General features: G+C 39.3%; 1 pseudogene; it reads left to right on the forward strand.

The window, feature by feature from the left end:
- The first annotated feature begins 13,655 nt into the window (after positions 1-13,655).
- On the forward strand, positions 13,656-13,880 carry LOC122426139 (annotated as a pseudogene).
- Positions 13,881-15,826: the final 1,946 nt, after the last annotated feature.

Consider the following 15,826-nt stretch of genomic DNA (forward strand, 5'->3'; position numbering starts at 1 on the left):
TGCATATTCTTGGTATTTTTAATAACCCTTTAAAAATGTAAAAATTACGCAGCCTGCAGGCCCTAGTTTGTCAACCTACCGTTTTTAACTACATATATATATAAAAATGACTTTAGGTTAAATTTTTTCATCAACTGCATTAATATGCCTGTGAGCAGAAAACATGTGCAACAGTATATGGCTCTAACTCCAAAAAAACTAGCTGTTCATTGAACTTTATGATTTGTTTAATCAGCATGTAATTGCTTAATTTTTAATAGACATTCAACAGTTGAAGGGATTCCTAAAGAAAGAAGCATTCCTACATTTTGAGATCATTCCCAGACTCAGAAAACAGAGGGAAATGTCAGAAATCATTTGCCAAAAAAATACAGACACAGAAAACATCCCAGACTTTGCTTTGTTTTGCCACGATGTATTTTCTGGTGAGCAGAGAGATGCTGAAGGAAGGCTACAGCCGTGACACGTCAGAGGATGGACTAACGCACGCAGTGAGAGCCCTTCCCGGAGGCTGTCACCATAGGTGCCCTGAGTATGTGTTCCTCAAACTCAACCCTGAAGAGTAGCTGCAAGACAGCAAGGATACAGCTTCACAGGCAGCTTGCAGATTCATGGAAAATAAGTCTGCAAGTCTGTATTAAATACACGTGTTCATTCTGAAGGACGGACTACAGCGGGCCAATTTCAGAAGTCAAGGTGTGACTTACTCTAACCCTACCGGGAAAAGCAAAAGTATTTATTACCAAAACTGCAATGGTCACAGTCATATTTCTAATGGAATAGTTGAACAGGCAAAAATGTTTCCAAGTGTCCAAGCGTGAATACATCTGAATAAAGATAACCACGGGGGACACATAAAATTTAGTTCTTAAAGGATATTATTTCTACTAAATGAAGGTTAAGTATGAATTCCTGACAGAATAAGATACAGCTTTAAAACAGCTGACTTCTCTCCCCACTGCACAAACATTTGACTAGTTTATCCCCGTTTGCTGCATTTACAAGCCATAGTACAAAGGGATAAACAAGTGTGTCGTGATGATTTGTGGTGATAATCTATGCTGTGCAAAACTTGGAAGAATTCTGTTTATTGATAATAATCACCGAGGCAACATGTCACTACTAAACTCCCTCTGGGTCACGGAGCAACTCTTCGAGTTTCTGCAGTAGTAAATTGCCACGTCCTGATTGGGGAAGGAGGTCCTCAACTATCAATACTTTTAGAGACTGTAAGTGAAAGGGTAGAATCCCACCAAAAGAATTAATGTACTAAAGCTAATCTCTCCATTTACATAATAATAATACTTAAGCTCTTTAATAGCATTTGCTTTAAGACTTACTGTGCATTTACACATCACACAGTGCTTTTGCACGGTGCACACTCCTGGTCAGTAGGGTCCAACTCTTTCAACCCCAAGCCTGCCAGGCTCCTCTGCCCCATGGGATTTCCCAAGCAACAATACTGGAATGGGTTGCCATTTCCTTCTGCAGGGAATCTTCCTTACCCAGCGATCAAACCCGTGTTGCATCTCCTGCATTAGAAGGCGAATTCTTTATCACTGTGCACCTGGGAAGCCTTAAAGTGCTTTTATCTATTTTATTATTTTATTTGATCTTCAATTCTGTCACAGAGAGGACAGTAATTACTATTCTTTTTAGGGGCTCCATCTTGGATGCAAGGATATTAAGGACCCCTGGTTTTTGCAGTGATCCTCAATCCTGCCTTTCCGTTCTAGTCACCTGGAAAGCTTTAACAACCTGTTGATGGCTGAGTATTTAGAACCCTCATGAATGGAGTCTAACGTCAGTGTTTTAAAATTTCTCCCAGTTTAATTGAATGTGAAGCAGAGTTAAGATATACTAAGAAGAGGGATTTCCCAAGATCACACACCAGAACAAGATTAACACATCAGAACTTGAATTGGAACCCTGAATTCAACTCCTGCACTGTTCCCAAGGTCTTCTTCCCTATTTCTGCTTTCATAACAAGTTTACCCTGAACAAGGAAAGTTTAAAAAATTAACTTAGTACAATTGCTGCAGGATTTAGGAAAATACAGAATTAGAAAGCATTTGAGCCGAAAGTTATCTTTGAAGACATCTAGGATTTCAAACCCATTGTTGTGGAAACAAAGGCCCAGAGTTTAAGCTTGTTAACCAAGGTCACACCAATCTGTGGCAGAATTGGGGCTGGATTCAGAGTTCCTCTTTCCAGGCTTTCTGTGGCAGAATTGGGGCTGGATTCAGAGTTCCTCTTTCCAGACTTCCCAGTACATTCCATTGTACTTTGTAAATAGTTTGCTTTTATTTTTTTAATTAATTAATTTATTTATTTTACTTTACAACATTGTATTGGTTTTGCCATTCATTGACTTGAATCCACCATGGGTGTATATGTGTTCCCCATCTTGAACCCCCCGCCCACCTCCCTCCCCATCCCATTCCTCTGGGTCATCCCAGTGCTCCAGCCCCAAGCATCCTGTATCATGCATCGAACTTGGACTGGTGATTCATTTCACATATGATAATTTACATGTTTCAACGCCATTCTCCCATATCATCCCACCCTCGCCCTCTCCCAGAGAGTCCAAAAGACTGTTCAATACATCTGTGTCTCTTTTGCTGTCTCACATATAGGGTTATCATTACCATCTTTCTAAATTCCATATATATGAGTTAGTATACTGTATTGGTGTTTTTCTTTCTGGCTTACTTCACTCTGTATAATAGGCTCCAGTTTCATCCACCTCATTAGAACTCATTCAAATGTATTCTTTTTAATGGCTGAGTAATATTCCATTGTGTATATGTACCACAGCTTTCTTATCCATTCATCTGCTGATGGGCATCTAGGTTGCTTCCATGTCCTGGGTATTATAAACAGTGCTGCGATGAACATTGGGGTGCACGTGTCTCTTTCAATTCTGGTTTCCTCGTTGTGTATGCTCAGCAGTGGAATTGCTGGGTCGTATGGCAGTTCTATTTCCAGTTTCTTAAGGAATCTCCACACTGTTCTCCATAGTGGCTGTACTAGTTTGCATTCCCACCAACAGTGTAAGAGGATTCCCTTTTCTCCACACCCTCTGCAGCATTTATTGCTTGTAGACTTTTGGATAGCAGCCATCCTGACTGGCGTGTAATGGTACCTCATTGTGGTTTTGATTTGCATTTCTCTGATAATGAGTGATGTTGATCATCTTTTCATGTGTTTGTTAGCCATCTGTATGTCTTCTTTGGAGAAATGTCTGTTTAGTTCTTTGGCCCACTTTTTGATTGGGTCTTTTATTTTTCTGGAATTGAGCTGCAGGAGTTGCTTGTGTATATTTGAGATTAATTCTTTGTCCATTGCTTCATTTGCTATTATTTTCTCCCATTCTGAAGGTTGTCTTTTCACTTTGCTTACAGTTTCCAATATTTTGCTTTTAAAAAATTGACTTGCAAAAGTCTTGGTCAGCCTGCAATGTAATTCATTTTTGGTCTTCCACTCGGCATTGTTGCATAAAGATAAAGAGAGATAGAAATATGAGGTCTGGGCCCAACAGCGTCAGTTCCACTAAGCCCAGTTCAATAGCATGGAAGCACAATACAGTCTCGTATAGCAGCATGGAGGCAGCTCAATATGGCGGGGGGAGAACTATGGGGCAAGGTCCCACACATCTTTGGAGGTAATCCAACAAAATACAATACCTATCTTTCTCCTATTTCTCTTGTCTTTTGTGTCTCAAATATTTCCAAGGGACAGTTTTCTCATCCAATGAGTTTCTTGTAATACCCTCAGTATATTTTAAGAATTCAACAACTGTAACTTCTTAAATCATAGTTTAGGTAGTACCAAATTTGGTGAGAAACCAAAGAAGAACACAAATAATAACAATAAAAATAAAATAGTGCGTGCATGCTCAGTTGTATCCAACTCTTTGTGACCCTGTGGAATGTAGCCCACCAGGTTCCTTGCTCATGGGACTCTCCAGGCAAGAATACTGGAGTGGCTTGTCACTTTCTCCTCTGGGGAATCTTCCTGACCCAGGGATTGAACCCACTTCTCCGGCGTCTCCTGCATTACAGGTGGACTCTTTACCGCTGAGCCACCTGGTAAGCCTCCAAAATAAAATATTAACAATAATAACAAAGAGAAAAAGGAAGAAGAGAAATTTTTATGCAGCACCTAAGATGTGCTAGATACTGTGTTAAGCACTTTAACCGGATGGTCTCGTTAAGTCTTCATGCAATTCTATGAAGAACTACTGTTCTTACTTCCATTTTGACTGATTAGAGAACTGAGGCTTGGGAGAAGTCAGATAATTTATCCAAGGTCATATGACTACTAAGAAGTAGGGCTGGATCAGGAAGTGTGTTTGCCTGACTCCAAAGAATAAACTCTCAAGCACATCATGATGAGTCATAAATACTGTCAGTTTATCAAGTCTAATAATCAGATTCACCAAAAAATAACTAAAATTCAATCCTCTATCCATTTCACATTTAATCAGAAATTAATTTTGTTTGAAACTGGAGCTGAAAAACACCAATGCTGTATAATTTATTTGGCCACAACCTCAAAACAAACACCTGAAACAGTCTTTTCAAAGGACTTATAGCCTTCTGAAATCATGGGACTTGACTACAAATAGAATTTTTATTTTTGTTTTTGCCTGTTTAAAACCATAAACATATTGATCCACACACAGAATTGTTCTGAATTGTGTTACTTACTTCACAGTAGAGATTTTTTGAATCTCTACAGCCATTCTGTATAATTATTTGTATAATTCCAAAACAAAACTTAGCTATGTCCAGATATTTAGTTTCCTAATTAAAATACCATTCCACAAGAGAGGGCCAAGATCCTCACTAGAGAATTTAATTTTTTCTAAATTTCAAATTAACCAACATAGCTACCCATTCAAGTTAGTTTAATTATAATTAGCAACATTTATTAACCTACTCCTATCAAATAATATTATCTTTTGCCAACACATTAACACCTTCAGATTTCTAATGATGTAACAAAGAAAGCTTAAACTCTGATCAGCAGTTATTAAATATTTTTATTCTTTTGTTATTCTGAGGCAAAGGGAATAGCTAATAGCTCCTTAGCTCATATAGCATGCTCTGGTGCAACATTTGTCACTTACTATATTCTGGCACATGAGTTAAAGCTAAAATAGCTATATTATTCCTGTAAGACTGTCATGGAATTAGACTATTCACGTCACAGACATAGACATAGCTTAGAGATAGAAAACGAGTGATAGAGACAATCACTTCTCTGCAAGGAAATGATAAAACTCTAGGCTTCTCCTGAATCCAATTCTAAGACTTTTTTGTTTGCTATTTAAATTATCTGAGGAATAGATTCCATGCTGAAGATGCTCTTGTAAAAAACATGAAGTTTTTCCATGTAATAAAATGTTTGGCTGAACTGAGATAAACTATAAACAAAAATTTTTGAGGCTGTGTGACCTGGCCAAAAAAAACTAAGAATTTCATTATCAACAAGTAAGTTTTGGAAAAAGTAATCTAAACTATTTATATATCTACATAGCTATACATCCCACCTTCAAATATCACAGCACACATAGCATTATTATCCACATCACAGCTGGCAATAACACACACACACACACACTCCTGCACACCAACATGGGAGTTAGACTGTGGAGCTGACTCTCCCTTGAATAGAACAACTTTATTTTAAAATGCCAACAAAGCAATATTGATAATCAAATAGAAAATATGATCAAAATTACACCAAACTGTGATGCACAAGTTCTATAAAGCAATTGTGCATGATTCAGGAAAGAGCATTTTGAAAGACCAAGCTGCTGCCAGATGAGAACAACCTGTGAAGATAAGAACCACATCATCTGGCAAGATAAAGAATGAGAAGGAATATTCTCAAAGAATTTAAAAGCATGAACCGTGTAGATAAGGTGAACATAACCATCCAAATCCTAAAATATTTTAATGAAGGCGAGGCATCTGAAACTTGAGAGAGAAATTTTGAGCAGACAAGTAGTCCCACACATGGACCCCTCTTGGGAAATCCCCACTGCTGAAAACATCCTGAGAAGTAGGTTTCCATGATTATGTCTATATTTCATGGTCTTGCTCCCCCAGCTCACTGTGGCCAATCAAGTTTTTACCTGAGATTTTTAAAAATAATGACTATCTTTTAGAGCAGTTTAAGATTCACAGCTGGAGCAGCAAGCGGCCGAGAGGAGCTACCCCGCGTCCAAGGTCAGGAGCAGCGGCTGCGCTTTGCTGCAACAGCTGTGAAGAGATGCCCCACGTTCAAGGTAAGAGAAACCCCACTAAGACGGTTGGCACTGAGAGAGGGCATCAGAGGGCAGCCAGAGGGAAACCACAATCACAGAAAACTAGCCAGTCTAATCACATGGACCACAGCCTTGTCTAACTCAGTGAAACTAAGCCATGCTGAGTAGGGTCACCCAAGGCGGACAGGTCATGGTGGAGAGTTCTGACAAAATGTGGTCCACTGGAGAAGGGAATGGCAAACCACTTCAGTATTCTTGCCTTGAGAACCCCATGAACAGTATAAAAATGCAAAAAGGAAAAATAAAATGCAAAAAGGTAGGACACTGAAAGATGACCTCCCCAGGTGGGTAGGTGTCCAATATGCTACTGGAAATCAGTGGAGAAATAACTCCAGAGAGAATGAAAAGACAGAGCCAAAGCAAAAACGACACCCAGTTGAGGATGTGACTGGTGGTAGAATCAAGGTCCGATGCTGTAAAGAGCAATATTGCATAGGAACCTGGAATGTTAGGTCCATGAATCAAGGCAAATTGGAAGTGGTCAAACAGGAGATGGCAAGAGTGAACGTCAACATTCTAGGAATCAGCGAACTAAGATGGACTGGATTGGGTGAATTTAACTCAGATGACCATTATATCTACTAATGTGAGCAGGAATCCCTTAGAAGAAATGGAGTAGCCATCACAGTCAACAGAAGAGTCCAAAATGCAGTACTTGGATGCAATCTCAAAAACGGCAGAATGATCTCTGTTCATTTCCAAGGCAAACCATTCAATATCACGGTAATCCAAGTCTATGCCCTGACTACTAATGCTGAAGAAGCTGAAGTTGAATGGTTCTATGAAGACCTACAGGACCTTGTAGAACTAACACCCAAAAAACATATTCTTTTCATTACAGGGGACTGGAATGCAAAAGTAGGAAGTCAAGAAACACCTGGAGTAACAGGCAAATTTGGCCTTGGAGTACAGAATGAAGCAGGGCAAAGGCTAATAGAGTTTTGACAAGAGAACACACTGGTCATAGCAAACACCCTCTTCCAACAACACAAGAGAAGACTCTACACATGGACATCACCAGATGGCCAACACTGAAATCAGATTGATTATATTCTTTGCAGCCAAAGATGAAGAATCTCTATACAGTCAGCAAAAACAAGACCGGGAGCTGACCGTGGCTCAGATCATGAACTCCTTATTGCCAAATTCAGACTTAAATTGAAGAAAGTGGGGGAAATCACTAGACCATTCAGGTATGACCTAAATCAAATCCCTTATGATTATACAGTGGAAGTGAGAAATAGATTTAAGGGACTAGATCTGATAGACAGAGTGCCTGATGAACTATGGACGGAGGTTTGTGACATTGTATAGGAGACGGGGATCAAGACCATCCCCAAGAAAAAGAAATGCAAAAAAGCAAAATGTCTGTCTGAGGAGGCCTTACAAATAGCTGTGAAAAGAAGAGAAGTGAAAAGCAAGGCAGAAAAGAAAAGATATTCCCATTTGAATACAGCGTTCCAAAGAATAGCAAGGAGAGATAAGAAGGCCTTCCTCAGTGATCAGTGCAAAGAAATAGAGGAAAATAATAGAATGGGAAAGACTAGAGATCTCTTCAAGAAAATTAGAGATACCAAGGGAACACTTCATGCAAAGATGGGCACAGGAAAGGACAAAAATGGTGTAGATCTAACAGAAGCAGAAATTATTAAGAAGAGGTGGCTAGAATACACAGAAGAACTGTACAAAAAAGATCTTCACAACCCAGATAATCATGATGGTGTGATCACTCACCTAGAGCCAGACATCTTGGAATGTGAAGTCAAGTGGGCCTTAGGAAGCATCACTATGAGCAAAGCTAGTGGAGGTGATGGAATTCCAGCTGAGCTATTTCAAATCCTGAGAGATGATGCTGTGAAAGTGCGGCACTAAATATGCCAGCAAATTGGGAAAACTCAGCAGTGGTCACAGGACTGGAAAAGGTTCGTTTTCATTCCAATCCCAAAGAAAGGCAATACCAAAGAATGCTCAAGCTACCACACAATTGCACTCATCTCACACACTAGTAAAGTAATGCTGAAAATTCTCCAAGCCAGGCTTCAGCAATACGTGAACCGTGAACTTCCAGATGTTCAAGCTGGTTGTAGAAAAGGCAGAGGAACCAGAGATCAAATTACCAACACGTGCTAGATCATCAAAAAAGCAAGAGAATTCTAGAAAAACATCTATTTCTGCTTTATTGACTATGCCAAAGCCTTTGACTGTGTGGATCACAACAAACGGTGGAAAATTCTTCAAGAGACGGGAATAGCAGACCACCTGACCTGCCACTTGAGAGATCTGTATGCAGGTCAGGAAACAACAGCTAAAACTGGACATGGAACAACACACTGGTTCCAAATCAGGAAAGGTGTACATCAAGGCTATATATTGTCACCCTGCTTATTTAACTTATATACAGAGTACATCATGGGAAACCCCGGGGTGGATGAAGCACAAGCTGGAATCAAGATTGCTGGGAGAAATATCAATAACCTCAGATATGCAGGTGACACCACCCTTATGGCAGAAAGTGAAGAAGAACTAAAGAGCCTCTTGATGAAAGTGAAAGAGGAGAGTGAAAAGTTGGCTTAAAGTTCAATATTCAGAGAGCTAAGATCACGGCATCCAGTCCCATCACTTCATGCCAAATAGATGGGGAAACAGTGGAAACAGTGGCTGACTTTATTCTTTGGGGCTCCAAAATCACTGCAGATGGTGGCTGCAGCCATGAAATTAAAAGACGCTTGCTCCTTGGAAGGAAAGTTATGACCAACTTAGACAGCATATTAAAAAGCAGAAACATTACTTTGCCAACAAAGGTCCATCTAGTCAAAGCTATGGTTTTTCCAGTGGTCATGTATGGATGTGAGAGTTGGACTGTAAGGAAAGCTGAGCACCGAAGAATTGATGCTTTTGAACTGTGGTGTTGGAGAAGACTCTTGAGAGTCCCTTGGACTGCAAGGATATCCAACCAGTCCATCCTAAAGGAGATTAGTCCTGGGTGTTCATTGGAAGGACTGACGCTGAAGCTGAAACTCCAATACTTTGGTCACCTGATGAGAAGAGCTGACTCATTTGAAAAGACCCTGATGCTGGGAAAGATTGAGGGCAGGAGGAGAAGGGCACGACAGAGGATGAGATAGTTGGATGGCATCACCGACTCAATGACGTGAGTTTGGGTAAGCTCCAGGAGTTGGTGATAAACAGGGAGGCCTGACGTGCTGTGGTCCATGGGGTCACAAAGAGTTGGACACGACTAAGCGACTGAACTGAACTGAAGTTTCACAGCAAAACTGAGATTAAGGTAAAGCAATTTCCCCTGTGCCCTCTACTCCCACAAATACATAGTCTCATACAGCTCAATATAAAAAAAAATCAAACAACCTGATTAAAAAATGGGTAGAAAACCTGATTAGACATTTTTCCAAAGAAGACATTCAGATGGCTAACAGGTGCGTGAAAAGATGCTCAACATTGCTGATTATTAGAGGAATGCAAATAAAATCACAGTGAGCTCTCACCTCACACTTGTCAGAATGGCCATCATCAAAAATTTCCAAATAACAAATGTTAGCGAGGATGTGGAGAAAAGGGAATGTTTGTACATTGTTGGTGAGGGGATATGAATTGGTGCAGCCATTATAGAAAATGGTCTGGAGGTTCCTCAAAAAACTGAAAATAGAACTACTATATGATCCAGCAATTTCACACTTTGATGAATATCTGAAGAAAATGAAAACAGTAATTTGAAAAGATCCATGTACCTCAATGTACATAGCAGCACTGTTTACGATAGAAGTGACCCAAGTGTCCATCAACACTTAATAAAGAAGATGAGATTTTGTTGTTGTTCAGTTGCTCAGTCCTGTCTGACTCTTTGCGACCCCATGGACTGAAGATGTGATAGATATATATATGTATAACATATATCACATATATGTGTGTGTATCAGTGTGTCTATGTGTATATATCACATATATACGTATGTGTGTGTATTTGTCTATTCTTGGAAAATAGTCTTATTGCACTAGCCAGGATTTCTGCTGTGTAGAAAAGGAGTGGTGAGAGGGGACGTCCTTGCCTTTTATGGACTTTTCTCAAATCAGACCTAAGAAAAGAGAATAGATCCCTCTCTGGAGATATATGGATCAGCAGCTTTGTTTCACATTCTGAAAAGTCAGAAATGGTGCCCATCCACAATGAGAAGCACTAAGAGGATCCTCACTAAGAAGAATAGAAAATTTGTTTTCCAAATCAAGAAACTTTTGAGAGTGAAGGTAGTGTTATTAGTATTTAAACCAAGAGGAGAACTGGCATAAACTGGGATGTCTTGAAAAAACTCAGATGTATGTTCCCCTTAGCTCTTGCTATAAACAGAGAGAACAAGGAGAGGAATCATGGCTATTCTTACCTATTTTTTTAATGTATTCAGTATTTCAATATTGCAGAGGCTGGTTTTGAAAAAGACTAATATTCACTTTAATTGCTGTTCAGTTCAGTCCCTCAGTCGTGTCTGACTCTTTGTGACCCCATGGACCACAGCACGTCAGGCCTCCCTGTTTATCACCAACTCCCAGAGTCCAGCCAAACTCATGTCCATTGAGTTGGTGATGCCATCCAACCAATCTCATCCTCTGTCGTTCCCTTCTCCTCCTGCTCTTAATCTTTCCCAGCATTAGGGTCTTTTCAAATGAGTCAGCTCTTCCCATCAGGTGGCCAAAGTATTGAGTTTCAGCTTCAACATCAGTCTTCCCAATGAACACCCAGGACTGATCTCCCTTAGGATGGACTGGTTGGATCTCCTTGCAGTCCAAGGGACTCTCAAGAGTCTTCTCCAACACCACAGTTCAAAAGCATCAATTCTTCGGTGCTCAGCTTTCTTTATAGTCCAACTCTCACATCCATACATGACCACTGGAAAAACCATAGCTTTGACTAGATGGACCTTTGTTGGCAAAGTAATGTTTCTGCTTTTTAATATGCTGTCTAAGTTGGTCATAACTTTCCTTCCAAGGAGCAAGCGTCTTTTAATTTCATGGCTGCAGCCACCATCTGCAGTGATTTTGGAGCCCCAAAGAATAAAGTCAGCCACTGTTTCCACTGTTTCCCCATCTATTTGGCATGAAGTGATGGGACCGGATGACATGATCTTAGTTTTCTGAATGTTGAGCTGTACTAATGTTAATCAAACAATTAATATAGCAAACATTAAAAACAACAGCAATAGCAACAAGACACAGGCATACCATGTTTTGTTGCACTTGGCTTACTGTACCTCACACATGTTGCATTTTTTTACAAATTGAAAGTTCGTGGTAACCCTGAGTCAAACAAGTCTATCAGTGCCATTTTTCCAACAGCATTTGCTCACTTCCTCTCTCTCTGTCACATTTTGGTCATTTTCACAATATTTCAAATTTTGTATTATTGTTATATTTGTTATGGTGATCTGTGATCAGTGATTTTTTATGTTATTATCATAATTGTTTGGGAGCACCACAAACATGGCCATAAATGAAAACAAACTTAGTCAATAAATGCTATGTATTCTGACTTCTCCACCAACTGACCATTCCCCTGTCTCTCTCACTCTCCTGGGGTCCCTGAGACACAACAATATTGAAATTAGGCCAATTAGTAATCCTCCAGTGGCTCACTGAGCACTTGTTGTAGTGAAAAGAAGAGTTGCTATCTTTCACTTTAAATCAAAAACTAGAAATGATTATGCTTAACAAGGAAGATATGTTGAGAGCAAGTAAGCCAAGAGTTAGGCTTTTTGTGCCAAAGAATCAGTCAAGTTGTGAATGCAAAGGAAAAGTTCTTGAAAGAACTGATATGCTACTCCAATGAATTCATGAATGATAAGGAAGTATATCTGCTTTATTGCTAATACAGAGAAAGTTTGAGTGGTCTGGATAGAGGATCAAACCAGCCACAACATTTCTTTAAGCCAAAGCCTAATCCAGAGCAAGGCCCTAACTCTCTCTAATTCTATGAGAGCTGTGAAAGATTAGAAAGCTGCAGAAGAGTTTGAAATAAGCAGAGGTTGGTTCATGAGGTTTGAGGGAAGAAGCCATTTTCAGAATAGATTATGTAAAGTATAGCACCAAATGCTGATGTAGAAGCCGCAGCAAGTTATCCAGAAGATCTAAGATAATTAATGAAGGTGGCTACACTAAACAGCAGATTTTCAGTGTAGATGAAACAACTTTATATTGGAATAATATGCCGTCTAGGATTTTCATAGCTAGAGAGGAGAAGTCAATGTCTGGCTTCAAAAAACAGTCTGGCTCCATTTTTTGGAGCTGATGCAGCTGGTAATTTTTACTGAAGTCAATGCTCTTTTACTATTAGGAAAATTACAGGGCCTTTAAGAATTATGCTAAATCTACTCTGTGTTCTTTAAGTAGAAGAACAAAACTTGGATGAGAGCACATCTGTTTACAACATGGCTTACTGAATATTTCAGGTCCACTGTTGAAACCCATTGCTCAGGAACAGGATTCCTTTCAAAATATTGCTGCTCATTGACAATGCATCTGCTCACCCAAGAGCTCTGATAGATATGTACAATGCTGCAGATTAATGTTGTTTTTATACCTGACCACACAGCATCCATTCTGCAGCTCATGGATCAAGGAGTAATTTAGACTTTTGAGACTTATTATATAAGCTGTCTGTTTCATAAGGCTATAGCTGCTAGTGACAATGATTCATCTGATGGATTTGGGCAAAGTCAATTTAAAACCTCTGTAAAAGATTCACCATACTAGGTGGTATTAAGAATATACGTGGGAGCCGGGAGTGGGGGTCCCAACCCACCATCCCCGGCAAGATGAGGGGAGGTGGGTGGCGGTCACCGCTGCGGTTTTGCCCTAGTGCTCAGTGGAGATGACCACGGCGCCTCGGCCCAGGGCGTGGCAGGGACGACCCCTGATTCCCGGGGACCACCAGCTGTCCGAGCCCCGCTGGGCCCACGCTCACTGAGGCAGAGGATCGGAAAAGCATGGTCCCAGACGAGGGCCACCGGGCTGGGTGAGGAAGGGTGAGCGAGGGGAAAACAGAAGGAAGGGAAAGTGTGGGTGGCTGTGAGGTGCCATCCGCTTCAGGCGCCGTGTGGGCCTGGCCCGAAGATAAAGCCTGGTGGATCCTTTACAAAAGAAGAATAATATTTATTTCTTAAAGTGTGAAGTTGTACAGGAGTATATAGAATTTAAGTCTTCTCTCAGAAGTTAAAGAAGAAGACAGCCAACCAAAGGTCATCTGAAATGGTGACTGGCTGATAGTCCCAGGACAAAATTACAGATTACTACTCAAGTGTAAGGCCTCCAGGAAGATGTTTGATTTAAAGGCTTGAGCTGAGTATGATGTGGAATGGGCTGCAAAGGACCCATGTGGCTTCCTTACAACAGTTATTTTGGCTCTCACTCCATTGTTTCTAGCAAGTGCTGTGATGTCTTGGAAATTGGCCAAGATGATTGAGGCCGGAGAAAAGGAGCAAAAGAAGAAACAAAAACGTCAAGAAAATATTGCAAAAGCTAAACGACTGAAAAAAGGTTGAAGGAATGAACAGGCTGTGCATCCAAAGGAAAATTGTTTGGAAAATTATGCATCTTTGAAAGGACCCATTAAGGTTTCTTTTCGGATCTTATGACAGTATTACCAAACAAAGTCTGAGTCTATGGAAGAATCATGTCAGTTCTCACTTGTACTGTAGCAACTTTTCGGTTTCAGTATAGAAGTCTGTTGACAGTTACTGTAAACTGGCATTTATTATGCTACAAATTCTAATAACTGACTTTCATTTGTCTTTTTGCAGCTTGTGAATGAATATCAAAATGAAAACATCCTGTGAAGAAAAGTGGCTTTAGATTATGAACTCTATTCAAATAATGGCTTAAAATGGGGTCCTGTTTTGGACAAAGGAGATTAAGAATATAGAAACCAGAGTTGTTCTGAGCAGAAAAGCATGCTTTGGCTTAAAAGATACATGGTGTATTAACTACATCTCTTATCATTGTTACTTATTTCTTGGGATAGAATCATTTCTGGTTTCCTCAAAGCAAAATAATATTATTCAATGAGTACCTCTCTATTTTCTGTATTTTTCTCATTTTAGCTTTTGAGATACTGGTAATTACCAGATATTCTGCATTTAAAAAAATCTAATTTTATAAAGAATTTTCTTGTTATCTTGACTATGTAGAATACCATCTACTGGATATAATAATTTTTGTACTTATGAACACTGCCATTTTCTCAAAGATGACTGGAGTAGAGTAATACTACTCAATGATTTAAAGCTTAAGAGTAAAAATGGCAAACCTTGTAGTACCTTGGAACCAGTACTCACTTGTGCTAAGTAGAAATGTGAAGTAGTTAAAATGTCTTATCAGATAATTTGCTGATTATATAGATGCCACTTTTGTTTTTTATTCCATTCTTTGTGTTAATTCATGTGGTAGGGATGTCCTTTACTTTTTTATCAGACAGATGCACGGTGAAAATTAAAATTTCAACTTTCTTTTAAGGAACTTTTAAAGAGTTACAGTTATGTCATATGTCATAAATGGTAAAGAAAGTCTTCACATTTGGAAAAATTTTGTTTGCGTAGTGTTAATTGGGTAAAAAAGGTGTAAATTATGTCAAAATGAGAATGTTATAATTAGAAATAAAGAGATAAAGGATATTTCCTTCAGAAAAAACAAACAAAAAAAAAGAATATTGGTGATCCCTGGGAAGAGCTCAAAATATCAACATTAATAGGAATTTGGAAGAAGTGGACTATAACCATCACGGATAACTCAAGACTACAAACATCAAGGAAGATTCAAGACTTCAACAAAGGAAGTGACTGCAGATGTGGTGGCAATAGCAAGAGAACTAGAATTAGAAGTGGAGCCTAAAGCTGTGACAGAGTTGCTTCAACCTCATGATAAAACTTTAATGGATGAAGAGTTGTTCCTTATGGATGAGCAAAGAAAGTGGAATCTACTCTTGATGAGGCTACTGAAATGACAAAAAAGACAGAATATCACACAAACTTAGTTGATAAAGCAGTGGCAGGGTTTGAGAGGACAGACTCCAATTCTGAAAGAATTTCTTCTGTGGATAAAATGCCATTAAACATCACTGCATGTTACAGCAAAATTGCTCATGAAAAGAAGAATTCATCAATGTGGCAAACTTTATTACTGTCTTATTTTAAGAAATTGCCAGAATATGGAGAAGCCTTAAATGAATATTGCTGTGTAAAAGAAGTCAAAATGAAAATGCTATATACATGGGATGATTTCAACTATATGACATTCTGGGAAAGATAAAACTGTGGAGATATAGCTAATAGATGGGGAAACAATGAAAATAGTGAGAGACTTTATTTTTTGGGCTCAAATCACTGCAGATGGTGAATGCAGCCATGAAATTAAAAGACACTTACTCCTTGGAAGGAAAGTTATGACCAATCTAGACAGCATATTAAAAAGCAGAGACATCGCTTTGTCAACA

Source organism: Cervus canadensis, chromosome 24 (genome assembly GCF_019320065.1).
Source record: "Cervus canadensis isolate Bull #8, Minnesota chromosome 24, ASM1932006v1, whole genome shotgun sequence".
Taxonomy (NCBI): domain Eukaryota; kingdom Metazoa; phylum Chordata; class Mammalia; order Artiodactyla; family Cervidae; genus Cervus; species Cervus canadensis.